The following is a 12,395-nucleotide window of genomic DNA, read 5'->3' as shown; positions in this document are numbered from 1 at the left end:
CAAGCATATTCAAACCACCACACCACTGATGGTAGAGTGGAGGATACCTCAGGGATACCAGGAAAGCACTCAAAGGCTGTGCATCTCTACTGATGAGGTCTAGGTGGAAAGTTGCAGTATTCTAGACATACCTGGAGTTGACATGGAGATATGCTCTGTAAACCATAGCAATTTCTGTCCTGGAACCCAGCAAGGACCCCAGGAGAGACTGGCTGTAAATAAAACTGAAGGGTGCTATCCATTCCCAAGTTCTTGCCTTGGAAAAGAACAGTCACAGTTTTTTTCAGCCCAGGAAAGGAAGAAGGTGACAATGAAAAGATCTAAGGTTGAACTTCAGCACTGATGCAGAAGAATGAGTCAGATGAAAGGGATTCATCCAGAAAGAGAGGAGCTCTGGATGACTTAGCTGAAAAGCAGTTTGGATGACTCATTCTCCATCAACACCTCTGCCCCCCCTCCTTCCCCCTCTCCCTCTCCTCTCTCTGTCTCTCTTTCTCTTCCCCTCCCTGTCCCTGTCCCTATCCACCCTCTCCTTCCTTTCCCTTTCCCCCTCCCCTCCCTCTCCCTCTCACTCCTGCTCCCAGCCTCCCCTCCCTGTCTCTCCCTGTACCTCTGTGTCTCTCAGTCTCCCTCTCTCTCTCTCTCTCTCTCTCTCTCTCTCTCTCTCTCTCTCTCTCTCTCTCCTCCCCTCCTCCCCCCACTGTGCCTATCCCATCCCCTTCCCCCCTCCTTCTTCTCCTCTCCCTCTCTTCCTCTCTCAGTCCCTTTCCCTCTCCCTCTCCCCTCCCTCTCTATCTCCCCTCTAGCCTTTCTCTCCCTCTTCCTCTCCCCTTCCTCTCCCTCTCTTCTCCATTCCCTTTCTCCTCTCCACAGAAAGAAAATATACTATAATTAATGACCATGATCTTTATAGTGTTAATAATGATAGACAGTCATTCCAAGATGTCTTACAGGTACTATACACCATCTTCAAAATCACAAAATAAAAAATAAATAAATAAAGGAAAACAAAGCCTAATTGGAAGACAAACAAAAATAAAGCACAAAGTACACCCCCTCTCCAGTGACACCAACACACCCCCTCTCCAGTGACACCAAGTACACCCCCTCTCCAGTGACACCAACACACCCCCTCTCCAGTGACACCAAGTACACCCCCTCTCCAGAGATACCAAGTACACCCCTCTCTTCAGCAACACCTCTTGATCTACAATCAGACACACAGCTCCAGCAAACTCCGAGGAATGAGTTTATACAGTCAAAACCCAGAAAAGGAACACTGAAGCCAAGTTTTCCCCGAAGAGAAGAAGTTGCTGCCTGGTGTTTACAGAACCTGGCAGAGAGCATGCGGTTTTCACTCTGTCATGCTCACTATCTGCTTCTGCTCTCTGCAAAGGGAAGGAGATTTATCTGCCGCACATTCCCGGAATGTGTTTATCACTGTTACCATCAGTTAAGTTAAGCTTTCTAGATCTCTGCAGAATAAAACAACATTTTAAACAGTATTTGTTTTATTTTTATGTCTCTGGGTCCCGTGAGTTCTGGATGGGGGGTGGAGGAGATGGGGGCGACGGGAAGGGAGGAGAAATTTGTCAAACTACTGCTTTGAAAAAGAAATCAGGCAGTAGCGGCCCAGACCTGTAGTCCCAGCACTTGGGAACAATAGGAAGATCCCATAGTCAAGGTCACCCTCAAATAGGTAGCGAGTCTGAGGCCAGACTAAGTAAGAGCACACGTGCGCAAACTCATGCTCGCACACATTAAATAGGGGAAAAACAATAAGGGAGGAAAAGAAGAAAAGGCTATTGTTTTAGTGATATAATAACAGTACTTCGACCTACAGTATACCAAGGGGCAGAGTGTCTGTGAGGAGTGGTGTACAGGGCATACCCATTCCCCTTTGTCAGTCCCTTGCGGATACAGAACAGTCATAGGGGAGCAAAAAGGAAAACAAAGCTCCTCGATGTGCAAGTCCATCAATGCCTTTAAAGAATATTCTGTCGGAGCACCTTAATTTCAGGAAAAAGAAACGTGGGGAAGTACAGCGAGAGAGGTCCCCATCGTGGCAAGGCTGTTATTCACCCACAGGTTACCAACCAGGGAAGAGCTAAGGGAGCAGCCTTGCAGTTTGGTTTCTTCAACTCAACTCAACTATTGGCTGGAGCTACGCCAACAGGCCACGCCTTCTACAGACTCTGTAGACCAGGGCTTCTTCAGCTGCTTCCGCTCATGATCCCTTTACCTTTAAGAAATTGTTATGGAGGGGCTGGGGATTTAGCTCAGTGGTAGAGCGCTTACCTAGGAAGCGCAAGGCCCTGGGTTCGGTCCCCAGCTCCGAAAAAAAGAACCAAAAAAAAAAAAAAAAAAAAAAGAAATTGTTATGGAACTTCCACATAGAGAGATATATAAAAAACAGGTGTACAGACCGAATGTTTACTGATAGTAAGTCATAAGGAAGTATGTTTACTAAAATAATTCCTTAGTATACATATAATTTTAACATTTACTAGAGAAACAAAGCAAATGTGAATACTGATAGGAAGGATGAAGCCTTAGATGAATATTTGATTCTGTTGGACACAGCACGTTGCACATTCTCAGAGTCATTTGCTACTTTGATTTTACCCTTCTTAGTGTTGAGAACACGGATTTTGTTTGTTTGTTTGTTTGTTTGTTTGTTTGTTTTGCAGAAATACAGAGTACACAAGTCAGACATATATTTAGAATCATTTCAAAAACCTTAATCCCGAGTCAGAATGCGTGATTTTCTTTAATGAAACTCCAGTTAGCAATCAGATATCAGCATTTACAATTCAAACATTCCAACGCAAGACAATCCAAAGTTATATTAATTCAATATTTCCATGCTGAACACCGGGAACACATGAAAAGTAGGTTTTTCCATAATTGAGTCATTATCAGTGAAACATGAGCACCGAGCATATTGTGCTCATAAGCGAGACTGCAGTGAAGTCACGTGACCCGGTGCAGACAAGCCATGATGGAGATTCATCAAGTACAATTTGAATTAATTTTTGGTTGTTGATTGTTGCAGATCTTTTAGCTCTTGTCAAATTTGTCAGGACCCACAATCACTCGCACTGACTCCAGCTTAACGCTCTACCCTAGTCCTATGTAGCCTTTCTCTCCTCTCACACTACAGTGGCGTCCCCACCTCCTTCTGCCTACGCAGTGAGCATAGCTGGCCTTTGTGGATCAAGTCAGGCTCTACTTAGTCCATTAAATCAAGGTCATCTGTGGTGCCACCTTCGCCTGTCTACTCTTGCCGATGGTAAGTGCCGGGTAAGCCGCTCTCTGTTAGAGGTCTTCAATAAAATGGAGCAATGTAGTAACGATGTGGTCATGATCACTGAGTTCTTTCCAAAATTTTGCTGATGCAAGAATGAGAACCCATAAATACATAAATATTTCACTTAAGGGGTTGCATGATTGTTGAATGGGTTACAAATGGTACAGAGTTATGGGGTCATAAAATTTTATTTTCAATTAAAAATATTTATGGGGCTTCATTAACTTCATGTATATGACTATAACTCCATGCATATGATTAATATAATTTTATATACTATATATACAGGTATATATGTTGTATGTATAGTACACATGTAATATTGCACTAGGCTCCAGAATTAAAATGGCAGATCACACAGAAAAGAAAAAAAAATCAAATGTGTTTTCAGTGTAACATGTTATCTATGCAAAGATAGGAACAAATTTTTTTGCTCAAAAATCATCCAAACTAGCTTCCTAACTTTAGAAACAGAAATACTGAGGCTCAGAATAGCAAATATTTAGGTACTAGACCTTGGGCCTAAACTCCACACCACCCATTGATTGCTTCAACCTAATTAAAGTCTAAAGTCTATAGAAAAACCAAACTACAGATACAAGGTTTACATAATACCACAGCAAACTAGGATAGCTCTGTAATTCAAACTGCCCCCACCCCCAAAAACCTCACTAAGCTCTGAGTCTTGGATTTTTCCCCCCTAGTCGGAGAGAAATGGCCCAGCCTGGGAGCCGTAGAACATTAATCTCGCCATTAAGGCTCTGACATTGCTGAGATCTTTACCACCAGTGAGTAGCAATTATTTTTGTAGTAGAGGTCCATGTACGGAGAATTGATTCTCCGGTGCATATGAATATCCCCTATTAGCCCCACTTGATAAGTGGGAGCTGGCTCACGCCTGCAGAGGAGGCCTCCAATTGCCCAATCGAACAGCCTCTCTTCATGCATAAACATCACTCCTGCTATCACTAATGGGAAAGGGTTCCCCAGCGCTGTGGAAAATAGAGCCCACAGTCTAGTGATAAATCTGTCAAATGTGACATGCTCTATGAGAAGAGCAGCGCCGCGGCTGATTGAATGAGCAACCCAGTGTACAGCGTAATAATGTGTCAAGGCACTCCACTGTAGACAGCTGGCTCACCGCTCGGCCGACAGACCGGGACTTAAAATAAGACTCGTTAGAAGGAACCCAGGTAGAACTGTCTGCACCGAGAGAGTAACATGTCTGCTTCCCTTCCCTTCCCTTCCCTTCCCTTCCCTTCCCTTCCCTTCCCTTCCCTTCCCTTCCCTTCCCTTCCCTTCCCTTCCCTTCCCTTCCCTTCCCTTCCCTTCCCTCCCCTCCCCTTCCCTTCCCTTCCCCATTCCCTTCCCTTTCCCCATTCCCTTTCCCTTTCCCCTTTCCCCTTTCCCTTTCCACTTTCCCTTTCCACTTTCCCTTTCCACTTTCCCTTCACCTTTCCCTTTCTCCTTCCCCTTTCCCTTCCCCTTTCCCTTCCCTTCCCCTTTCCCTTCCCTTCCCTTCCCCTTTCCCTTCCCCTTTCCCTTCCCCTTCCCTTCCCTTCCCCTTTCCCTTCCCCTTTCCCTTCCCCTTCCCCTTTCCCTTTCCCTTCCCCTTTCCCTTTCCCTTCCCCTTCCCCTTCCCTTCCCTTCCCTTCCCCTTTCCCTTCCCCTTCCCTTCCCTTCCCTTCCCCTTTCCCTTCCCCTTTCCCTTCCCCTTCCCTTCCCCTTTCCCTTCCCCTTCCCTTCCCTTCCCTTCCCCTTTCCCTTCCCCTTCCCCTTTCCCTTCCCCTTCCCCTTCCCTTCCCTTCCCCTTTCCCTTCCCCTTCCCTTCCCCTTTCCCTTTCCCTTCCCTTCCCTTCCCCTTCCCTTCCCCTTCCCTTCCCTCCCTCCATGCCTTGTCTCTCACCTGCTCCACACAGACTGGGCTAGAATGTAGGACCCAGGCCCGAGATAAAAACATGGCTTCTCTATAGCCTGTGTGAGCTTCAGTGAGGGCTTCTGACACATGTGTGAGGGTTTGGGTTCACTGGGAACCTCCAGAGCCATTTTCCCATGAGGATTGGTTCTTCTTGGTTTCATGTATGGCACATCTTGAGGTCCTTAAGGTTGACACTGTAGCTTTGCGAATCTCACAGACCCAAGCTCCTCTTTGATTGTGCCATTTCATTTGTGCACATAAGGACCTATGACCAATCCATGCCACTCTGCAGTCTCCACACAGCATGAATTGTTTGGTCATTAAAGCCATCCCACATGCAGCCTAGTGATGAGATCCTGTAAAAATAACTTCTCTAAGCCTCAGTTGCGTGTTTCAACCTCAGTTTTTATAGTCAATATATGCTGGCTTCCTGTGTGTGTGTGTGTGTGTGTGTGTGTGTGTGTGTGTGTGTGTGTATGGGTGTTTACTAAATAACCTAACACGTTATTCATTGTATTACCCAATATCCCTTACCCAGAGATCCAAATGACGGATTCAGTCCAGAATTTATTGCAAGTGTCTTCCAGAATAACTTGTAGTCATCCTAATTACTGTTCAATAAATACCATCTAACCCACTGGGTTTCCTATCTTGCTTTTATGCCAAGACTGTTGTGTGCTGTCCTCTGTGAAACAGAGTGGTGTGTTATGTCAGCTTTGGAAAGTAATTGCAGGTTCCTCTTGGGTTTCTCCCGTTCATCCATCTTTGATAATGTCTAGGATTTTTTTGTTGTTGTTGTTTTTTGTTTTATAATGTTTATCATCGCTGTCAGTGTGTATTTATATTTTGGCTCCATGCATCATTGCCCACAGTACATAGGAAAGGTCAGAAGATAACTCGAAGTTTGTAGGATAATGAAGAACTGCGACATTTGCATAATAAGACTGAAGGAATACATGGTCATGGGGAATATGGGGAAATGGGGTAGAAGAGGGAGCGGATTCATTCTCGCACTTTGACCCTTGGAGGCTAGGAGCCCTTCTTCAGTGTGATCCACTGTGTACATAAATGCTGGCCAGACATTTGCTGCAAACTAGGCAAAACTGTTGGAGAGAATTTATTCAAGGTATAATTGTACTGAAGAAGAACTAGGGTGTGCCTTACCAATTTGCACACACTGGAAATTAGTAAATGGTGAACTAATCGTTTCCTACCCAACTGAGAAGTCTAGGAGTGCCCAACCAAGAAGGCTGCCCTCAGGGGCTATGTAGCTCTCTGAGTCTGAGACTAAGTCACTCCCACATAGATTACTCAGCCTACCGGCAATGTTTATTCTCTTTGTGTTGTTTTAAAATAAAAGGCATGTCTTCCAAATTATAATTTAAAAAGCAGGCTCTGCATCAGTGTGAGCCGCTTGTCACTGATACACAGCTGAGTTTTAAAATATGCCCTGCCTGTAATTCAGGTTTCTATCGGGCCAATGTCGGAGCTTACGTATAAGAGTAACATTTTTAACAGTGAGGTTCCCTCCAGTTGTAGGTCATTAGGAGGAGAAGAAAAGATTAGAGATGAACATCTAGACATTTACACTTAATTAAAATAAAAGTAAAAGGTAATATCCCGGGTAATATTAAAATAGCAACGCACCTGGTCACCTGTATTAAATATGGACCAATAAATAGTCAGTGGCGAGGCCTAAGAGCTGCACAGTGGGTCACTGCTTCTACACAGCGTTTTCTCTCGTTGTTTTCATAAACAGATTCACTAAGCTGTTGCTTTAAAGTATTCCTCTGCACACACAGGGGAGCGTGGAAGTCAATTAAACAGAGTCTGTCTTCAAGGAGTTTGTACTGTTTAGCCAGCCTAACCATTACAGTGGGATGTAATTACTGAAGGCCTTAGGGGCAGCAGGCAAGCTTTGCTTATCGTTGGGACTACACTATCAGGCACAGTATTCAGTCGGTGCTCAATGTACATACCTGGGAGCCAATACCCTCTATTTTTATCCTAGCCGCTGAAGCCTCAGCATCCACCAGGCTCTTTCCATCTTTTCTCCTCGAATACATCCCCATTTTGTCCCAGTTTGGTTTTGTCTTCTCCTTCCTACCTTTGTAGGGCCTTACAGGAATCTCTCCATGTTTGAGGTAGGAAGCTCTTTCCCTAGTACCCTACCTTCATACCTTGAACCAGGTTGAGAAAGAGAAACAGCCCCTGAGGGGCAAGCCCAGCTCATGAACTTCACTCCCACAATTGGCTGAAGCACTCCCAGATCCTTCGGGATGACTTCTCCATGGAGGGGTCTCCTCCAAGGTCAATAGCATCGCACTGAACTCAACAGGACTGACACACTTGGTATCCTAGCAATGAGCCGGCTCCTGACCCATCAGAGGGCTTCGCATTTCATTTCAAGAATAGTTATTAAGAAATATAATATTGCAGTTGTTATGGCTTTATATCTGAAATGCTGTAATAGGCTCATGTGTCACACTTGGTCCCCAGATGGTGGTGCTGATTTAGGAGACTGTTAAGCTTTGGGGACTACAGGCTAGCTAGTAGATGTACATGGTTGGGAAAAGATTTGAAGAGCTTCGGGCTCTGTGGTGGTTTGAATGTGCTTGGCTAGGGGAGTGGCACATTAGGAGGTGTGGCCTTGTAAGAGGAAGTGAGTCACTGTGAGAGTAGGCTTTAAGACCTTCCTCCAAGCTTCCCAGAAGCCATTCTTCTCCCAGCTGCCTTTAGAACAAGAGGTAGACCTCTCAGCTCCTCCAGCGCCATGCCTACCTGGATGCTGCCACACTCATGCCTTGATGATAATGGACTGAACCTCTGAACCTGTAAGCTGGCCCCAATTAAATGTCATCCTTTATAGGAGTTGCCTTGGTCGTGGTGTCTCTTCAACTAACACTAAGACAGCTTCCATCCAAGCTCTTTGCCTTCTGATAGTCATCAAAACGTGAATAGTTATGCCACAAACTCTTGCCACCATGGTCAGAGCACACTTTGCCACCATGATGGACAGATGCCACCCAAAACCGTGAGGCCAAACAAATCCTTCCCCTCTTGAGTTGCTTCTGCCGTGTATCTGGTAATAGTGACGAGAAAGAGAACTAATCCGTGGTCCATTCTGCATAATTCATTGAATGACTCTTGGCTTCGTTTGCAGTTTCTGCCAACGAGTCCCACAGCTGAGATTCTGTTCCTGTGCCACTGGTGTGGGGGTCACCATCGTGACTAGGAGCTCAGCCTCTGAGTGGGATGAGTGTCTACACTCTTTTACTGCTGGCTGGATTAAGTCCTATTTAAATCACTGTCAGCCACCTGTCAGGTTACCTTACAAAGAGGAGACATAGGAAGAAGTGAAAGAAAACAAAGACATGATCTCCCCAAACCCAAGGTCAGCTGAAAGTGAGCACTAAAGTCGGCTGGCTCTGCTCTGTCTGTGGAGACGCTGACACCCGCAGCACTCTTAGACACAGGAAAATGCACATGTGTCAGGTTTTGATGTTTGGTCTGATTTATGCCACTGATTCTGTATAATGTGACAGCATGACATAATGTACACTGGGAAAATACACATTCCCACTGCTTTACTCCAGTCTGACCTTAGAGTGGAGACAAATTCGATAGCATCCTCCCTACGGGCTGTCATCCAAACCTCTGCAGCCCAGCCATGCAACCTGTGCCTCTTTAATAGCAAGGTTATTTATTCCACAGACTGTGTGGAGCACCATAAACTCCATTTTAAAGGATTACCACAGAATCCTCTGACATAGCAATAGGTCTGATAAACCTGAAGATTCTCTCACTGTAGACCTCTAAGGACCTCTAAAAATAATAGTGAATGGAAAATGAGTCAGATGTCATTTTGGACTTTCAAGATCTGTAAGGGAATCTTGATAAAGAATGAAGAAGTAAAAATCAGAAGAATAGGGTATGAGTATCCTCGAGCCTGCCTTGGTACACCGGTGAAAACAGAAATCACATCTTGATCACACTGGAGGCTGGATTTTAAAATCTACAGGGTGACAAGTAAGGCTGTCCTTTCAAGGATGGTGTCAGCAAGAGACCAGATCTTAATACTGAGATCCTCAGAGACCGTACACATGACAGACAACACAGGAGGAAAGTCTGCCGACAGGAAGACAAAAAAGTCTGAGAAAAGCCTCCTCCCGTTGGCTGTTTCTGCTACAGAGGCAGCACAAACGCAGCCATCTTTAAAAACATGAGCCCCCATATGTTTTCTTCATGCTCAACTGCTATCTCATTGCCTGGGCAAATCTAAACTGAAAAGTGATACAGAGCTCAATCATGAGCCTGTGACAGCCTTGGGGGAACCTAGAGAATTCCAAAACTCGAGACAAAGCCTTTACATGGAAAAATATGAGCCTCCTTAAATATGTGGTTACAGTGAAAAATTACCAAACAGAAACAGTGATTAACCCAACATGTACACAACCCAGTAAGGCTCGATCTGCAAAACGTTAAGACGATAAAACAGCAACAAAACAAGGAGATAAGGGAAAATAAAATAATTGAAGATATAAAAATTCCACTTACCAATTTGTTCAGGCCTTGGAAGAAGATATAAGTAATCCAAGAAAAATGTTTATAAATATAAAAAAAAAAAAGATTCTGGACAGCACCCAGGGAAACAGACCAGTGCTTCAATCAGATCCGAGTTGGTCCATCATCCCAGATGCCTGTCTCCTGCCAAAGTTGGAACAAAAACAGACCCACAGCCAGACGTGCAGAGAGCGAGAGGCCTTGGAACCCTCAGCCTGAAATGGAATGTCTCATCAGATTCCCCCCTTAGGGTTCAGGGGACACTTTGGAAGAGGAGAAAGAAACAATGCAAGGGCCAGAAGGGATAGAGGATATCAAGAAAACTAAGCCATCTAAATCAATGTGGTCAAAACTCCTACAAACTTACAGGAACTCAGGCAGCAAGCACAGGGCCTGCACAGGTCTGCGTCACATCCCCTGTGTATAAACTATGGCTTCCAGCTGAGCATTCGGATGGAATTCCTGAGTGCGCAAACGAGTGTGTCGCTGAGTCTTGTTCCTTTTCTTGGGCTCTTTTCCTTCTGTCTGTTGTTTTTGTCCAATTGTGATGTCTTGGGTTTTTATTCTATCTTTTTATTTTATTTATTTTATTTTTATTCCTTAGAAGCCTGTTTGTTTTCTAATGAAAGGTAGAAAGGGAGTGAATCTAGATGGCGGGGGGGGGGGGGGGGGGGGATGAAGGAAAGAAGTAGGGGGAGGGGAAACCGTAATCAGGCAATAGTACCTGAGGGGGTGGGGGAATCTCTACTTTCAATTAAAAAAAAAGAAAAAGCATTATACTGAACACTTAAAACTCCACGACCAAGTTAAAGAATAGGTGAGAATTAGATCAAAGAACAGTTTAACTGAAATATTTACCTGAGGAAATTGCTAAAATCACCAAAACAAAAATATACATGGCTGGTTAGATAGATCACTAGGTAATGTGCCTGAGTTCAATCCGTGAGACCCACACAGTAGAAAAAAAGACTCAGCTTCTGCAAGCTGTCTTCTGACTTCTATGTACACACACACACACACACACACACACACACACACACACACACACAGATAAGATGCACTGAAGGAAGAACAAATTATTTACAGAGAGAAAGGAAAAGACAAAGCCACCCACCACACACCCTCAACAGCAGAGGACCACAGGAAGCGACTGACCTCAAACATGTGTGCCCAACCAAACTACTTAAAAGTGAGAGAAAGACTAGGCCGAAAGAAAAGGTCAGCAAAATTGACAACCTACTTTAAAAGGAGAGAGAGAGAGAGAGAGAGAGAGAGAGAGAGAGAGAGAGATTCATTTTATAAATTCTATTACTCTAGAACCCTGAAATACAAAAACCTAAATGTGAAAGTTTACTTTATAATTCTCAAACCAGTAAATGAAAGAAGAGATCCCTTGGTAAAAAAGATGTCAAATAAAAACCCAACACCATTTAAAATGTGACTGTAAAAGAATACCTAAGGCAAAGAAGTAACAACGACAAAAAAGAAATTGGTAGATTCTTATAGTACAGGTAACTTGTATATTCTCCAGAACATAGAAGAAATTTCTTTGTAATTGTTGAAAAACTAAAAGCACAAGGTTTAAAAAAAATCTTTTTAAGTTGTGAAATATACTTGTATTTATACTCCATCTCCCAGCAGGGAAATCGATGGGAAAATGTGGCTTATGGCTACGATCGGATACTATAGAGCAGTTTGAAAAGATGGACATACATTTATGTGTTTTATATAACATTTCAATAAACAATATCTCCTACATTTATGCATGTCAATAGCATCAGGACGTATGGAAAAAGCTCGCAGCGGTTTCTGCAAAATGGCTTCTCCCGAGGAGAGAGAAGGAAGGCGAGAACGTGGAAATATCAATAGAATGCTATTTATATAAAACAAGAACGGGAGAGAAGAGCCGAACTAAACATGGCAAATGCCGGCATCTATTTAAAGTCGCTGTTGCGAGTAATTTCTGTGTGTTTGAATTTTTCATAATTTCAAACAGTTTCTCTACAGAAACACAGCACTGAATAAATGTTTTAAACAACGTCAAAACTGCTAGGACACCCATTTATCCTCCCCAGTAGCTCCATTTAAAGGCAGCATTCCTTCAGTTAAGTGCTTCTAAAAACCACGATTTATTGCTATTTCGTAAAGATTGGAGCAAAACCCTGAATGTTAAGTCCTATTGTTGAGAATTTCCTAGGAAGAGAAGTCGTTATGGGCAGACAATACAGCTCTATGAATTAGGGTCTATCTCTTCAATGTTCTCTTGGCTGGTTGGTTGTTTGGTAGTTAGTTAGTTGGTTAGTTGGTTAGTTAGTTGTTAGTGTACAAAGCAGTGGTTTCATTAAGAGACATCCATATATACATTCTTCATGCCCACTTCACCGCGCTTTCCCACATTCTTCAATGTTCTTACGTTAACCATTGGGCTCCCCCTCCCTCTTGGGTAAATACCAGGTTAACATCTAAGATCATTTCTTCTTTGTACTTGAGGAGAACAACTGTAGATAAGGAGATTGGAATGGCAAGTTTTAATGATCTGCCCCCGATCAGCTACTACCTGGCTGGTGCCCACAACTCCTACAGCTGCGTCCGATAAATTATATC

At 43.8% G+C, this 12,395-nt stretch overlaps 1 long non-coding RNA gene across 1 annotated transcript in view; it reads right to left on the bottom strand.

Moving 5' to 3' along the window:
* LOC148000038 (uncharacterized) overlaps positions 1 to 10,214 on the bottom strand; it is a 31,366-nt gene extending 21,152 nt beyond the window's left edge. The window contains exon 1 of the long non-coding RNA XR_015641170.1: positions 9,786 to 10,214. This is a non-coding gene — a long non-coding RNA (uncharacterized LOC148000038). The remainder of the gene's footprint in view (positions 1 to 9,785) is intronic.
* Between the last annotated feature and the right edge of the window lie 2,181 nt (positions 10,215 to 12,395).

This window comes from Rattus norvegicus, chromosome 17 (genome assembly GCF_021556685.1).
Source record: "Rattus norvegicus strain SHRSP/BbbUtx chromosome 17, alternate assembly SHRSP_T2T, whole genome shotgun sequence".
Lineage (NCBI taxonomy): Eukaryota > Metazoa > Chordata > Mammalia > Rodentia > Muridae > Rattus > Rattus norvegicus.
Note: the sequence above shows the minus strand (reverse complement) of the source record. Positions and strands in the feature narration are given on the sequence as shown.